Genomic DNA, 4957 nt, shown 5'->3' on the forward strand with positions numbered 1-4957 from the left:
ATTCTGACCAGGGGTAGATCGAAGGTACTCAAGGGAACTTCCAAGCCTAACACAGCTGCAGCTCTCGAAATTTGTAGGTATCCTTTTCGAACATTGATCGATAGGTATTCACGCGGTGAGACTTCACATTGCTTCAAGCTTTTTCTGCACCGGTTGTCGGGTGGATGAGTTGGAATCAGCTGTCGTCAGCTGTCCTGCTCTCACTGCACTAAGATTTAGTTATCACACTCCTGATGAATATGATGAGTAGTATAAAGCGGTTAACATCGTTCGGTATTCTCCACAATCCTTAAACGTAAATCTTTTCTTTGAAACCAATCTGCTCGAATAATTCAGAATAATCGATGGACCCAAGTCGAAGGGAAACATCAGTAACTGAGCGGTTCTTCTTCTTCTTTCTAATGACTTTAAGTGTAATTAGGTGGAAGAGGGTCGAAAAAATTAAGAGGTCTGAAGATCGAAATAAAATTTGTTTCTTTGATTCTCCAAACAATCAATCTAATCAAGTTTTAGCTTTAATTTCACACTTGGGTTTTGATATATTTGTTCTCATCGAGACATGGTTAAATGAGAACTTCTTCGACAATGAGTTTTTTGATCCAAATTTATACCATGTATATATGTAGTAAAGACCGTGAAGCCGAGAAAACTGGTCTCTGCAGAGGAGGAGGGGTTTTAATAGCTGTTCAACGGAAGTATCGCTCCTCACTAGCATCTCTGAAAAACAATGATACACTCCTGGATCAGCTGTGCGTCTCTGTAAATGGTGCTTCAAATATCTTGATTTGTGTGTCATATATTCCTCTGTCAAGTATTGTTACACTGTATAAAGCACATGTAGATAACGTTTTAGGTCTAACCTCAAATAATGACAACTTTTGTGTTCTTGGTGACTTCAATCTGAGCAATATTATTATTTGATTGACAATTTCTTAAGTTTTGCACTGGGTGAGATAAATAATTTCTCAAATAGTCTTTCTCAAATTCTCGATCTCATTTGCATTAATGATAATATACATTTTAATTTACTAGGATGCGTAGACGCTCTGTCTACCCCTGGTCTGCATCATGTAACACTTATTCTTCATATAGAATTCTATGAGTTTAATAACTTGTATCCTGATTATGTGACTACTAATTTTTGCTTTAGAAACTTTGATTTTAATATAATTAATTTAGCAGTTGATATTTTAGATTGGGATTCTTTATTTGCTGGGGTTGCCAATTGTTAATATCTGCAAATGGCTGTCATAAAAAATACTAGTTATAGAGTACCGTGGCATACCAAGGATCTGAGGAAACTTAAAAATTTAAGAAATAAATATTTCCAAAAGTTTAAATTTTCTCACTCTATTACAGATAAAGATAAATATCTACATTTCTCTAGAGAACTTAAATCTTTGCATTGAAATTTAAAACGAAATTATATTCCTAAGTTCAAATTGGACATTAAATAAAATCCTAGTTCCTTCTGGCGATTTGCTAAATCCAGGAAATCATGCTCAAGTATTCCTTCTGTTGTCTTCTAAAACAAAACTCAAACACATACTTTTATAGATGCAGCCAATCTTTTTCCCAATTTTTGACGTGATAACGTCTTATAATTCGATTTAACAGGCTGCACGCACGAAAAAATGTGTCGTTACCTTGCTCATTAGCGTTACCTTGCTCATTGCCGTTACCTTGCTCATTTGTCGTTACCTTGCTCATTGCCGTTACCTTGAATGAACTGCAAGCGAAAGCGCGGAACGAACGACAAAGCAAACAAAGCAAACGAACGGCAACGTTCGACATCTTGCTCTCTCCTACTTAAGTGAGCGTATATGTGTATGTATATGCGCATATGTACATATATAAATTCACGTATTTGTATTTGCATATGCCTTCTTATTGATTATTATTAATTTGATTTACTTGAAGAATTTAAAATAAAACCAAGTTTGTTAATAATACCTGTTGTTTTAATGTTATTATTATTTTTTGACGTGACAACGTCTTATAATTTTATGTAGCCGGCTGCACGAACCAAAAAATGCGTCGTTATCTTGCTAATGCGTCGTTGCCTTGCTTTAACAGCATGTTATGCTATGTTATGTTATGTTATGTTATGTTATGTTATGTTATGTTATGTTATGTTATGTTATGTTAATGTTAACTCATTCTCTATATCCATACAAAATATCTATCAAACAAATAAAATTAAAATTTTCTTTTGAAAAATGCAACCATTCAATCAGTATTTTCTTATGCCATTATCACGTTAAATTATCGTCAGTAAACCAACTTTACAGATAACCTCTTTTTTTTTTGTTAAAATTTTCAAGCAGACTCTGACTTAATTCATGAGTGTCACTTGAACACGAATGCCTCAATCAATTTTGGTTCGTTAACCTTAATGCTTTCTGATGTAGAAGATGGAACTCGGCAACTCAAAACATCAACAAAATCTGATGTACCTATATAGGCTACCTTCGTATCTTCTTAAAAACTGCTCTGCAATCGCCTATCCACTTTTATTAATGTTTAACAAATCCCTTGAACGAGGAGAATTCATAGATACCTGGAAAGTAACACCAATTTAATCCAGTATTCAAAAGTGTAAATCAAAACAATATTGCCAATTATAAACCAATTGCCAAATTATCCACGGTTTCAAAATTATTTGAATTAATAGTGAAAGAAAAAATTTATTTTGCAGTTAATCGTTACATTTCATCAGGACAACGGGCTTCATGAAAGGTAGATTTACTGTTTCAAATCTTGTAGTGTTCTCTGAATATTCTATTATATATCATCGTTAAAAAAAATTCAAGTTGACACTATTTACACAGACTTTTCAAAAGCATTTGATAAGCTTAATCACAGGGTCTTAATTTCCAAATTGTACTCTTTTAAAATGGATTAAACCCTATCTCTCCTCTCGAAAATGTGTCGTCAACGTTGGTGGAGCGTCATCTATTTCTTTTATTGCGTCCTCTGGTGTACCCCAGGGTATATACTGGGTCCCCTACTTTTTATAATTTTTGTTAATGACATTTCTAGTTGTTTTAATAACGCAAATTTTCTCTTGTAAGCCGATGATTTACTGATCAACTCGAGGATCACAGGTACGGTAGATTCTTTAAACCGTCAATCTGATTTAGATAACGTTGTTGCTTGGTGTAAAAGAGATAAGTTTGATTTAAATATAAGAAAGTGTTTTTATATTTCTTATTCTAAATCTTGTTCTCTTATACCCACTTCCTACCACATTTGTGGTTCTAGTTTATCCAATCGAAGTGAAATTATTGATCTTGGCATGGTATTTGATTCTAAATTCTCTTTTCAAAGACATTTAAATTACACCATTTCAAAGTCTTATTCCGTAGTTGCGTTTATTCAACGTTTTAGTTCGGACTTTTTATCCATATACTCTAAAGTTGTTATATGATATATGTCTCTGGTGCGTTCGGAATACGCCGTCTGTATTTGGAGACCATACTGGGTTGCCCATATTCGACGGACCAATGTGTTTTTTTTAAATGAAAGAAAAACACAATGTTTTTGATGTTGATGATAATAATCATTTTATTTTGTTCAAGTAGATTTGTTGGCATCACTTTTTGAATATGATATCTCTAAAATGGCCACCTTGAGCCTGTACGGCGTGTTGTGCCCGTTTTGCAGCATTTTCCATAGTTTTAGCTAACATTTTGGCTGGAATAGCGGCTATTTCCACACGGATGTTGTTCTTGATCTCTTCTATGGTCCTTGGCTTATTAATATAAACCTTTGATTTTAAATATCCCCACAAGAAGAAGTCAGGTGGCGTTAAATCGGGCGAACGCGGTGGCCAGTCAAAATCGCCATTTTCCGACATCAAACGACGAGGAAACAATTTCTTCAAAAAATCGATTGTGCCAGAACTGCCTCATACGCCTTGGACGAATAATTGGCATCACAAAAGTGGTTATCATATCGCGATAACGCTTCTGATTGACGGTAACAAGCTTCACCATCTTCATTTTCGAAGAAAAACGGCCCAATAATCGTTTTCGCACTAACGCCGCACCAAACAGTGACTTTTTCGTCGTAAAGAGGTACCTCTTGAATTTCGTGAGTATTTTCAGTGGCGTAAATATGACAATTTTGCTTGTTTACCGTCCCATTCAATAAGAAATGAGACCCATCGGACATGATGATTTTGTTCCAAAATTGCTCGCCATCTGCAGCCATTTCGATGACTCTTTGGGCCCATTCCAATAGACGAGGCTGGTCCGCAGGCAACAATCTTAGCGTCAATTAAATCTTATATGGGGATAAATGCAAATCAATGCGGATAATTCGTTGAAAAGTGGTCCGAGCAATGCCCAACTGCTGAGAACGGAGATTTTGGGATGTCCTTGGCGACGTCTCAACACTGGCCCGTACACGAGCAATATTTTGATTTTGGATTAGAAAGAGCATCATCAGTCGAAAACTTTTCGTACAAACGTTTAATGGTGTTCTTAGAAGGCGCACTTTTCACATTATTTAATTTTTTATACGCACGTTGAGTTTTCACAATTGACTTCTTTTGTTGAATGCGTGGCGTGTACTGTTCCATGGTAAAAATCTGCTTGGACTGACGCTTCCAACGCGGTATGTCATTAAGCGATCTGACGTCTCTGTCAAAAGATACAGGGTTGCCAGATGGGTCCGTCGAATATGGGCAACCCTGTATTATGCCGGTCATATTAATAGGGTCGAGCATGTACAGATTCCATTCCATCCTATAAAAATCGGTGCTTGCTCATTAATTACTAGATATTAGAAGGACTATTCTCTCCATTACTTTCTTTTCGATTTAATAAATGGGGTTATTGACTCCCCATTGCTACTCGAGAAAGTTATTTCAATATTCCTCAGCGAAGTTTACGGTTGTGATTTTTTCTGGTTAGGGATGGTAAGAACTAATTATGCTTCCAATGCTCCGATT

The sequence above is a fragment of the Anastrepha obliqua genome, unplaced genomic scaffold, assembly GCF_027943255.1.
Source record: "Anastrepha obliqua isolate idAnaObli1 unplaced genomic scaffold, idAnaObli1_1.0 ptg000012l, whole genome shotgun sequence".
Taxonomy (NCBI): Eukaryota; Metazoa; Arthropoda; class Insecta; order Diptera; family Tephritidae; genus Anastrepha; species Anastrepha obliqua.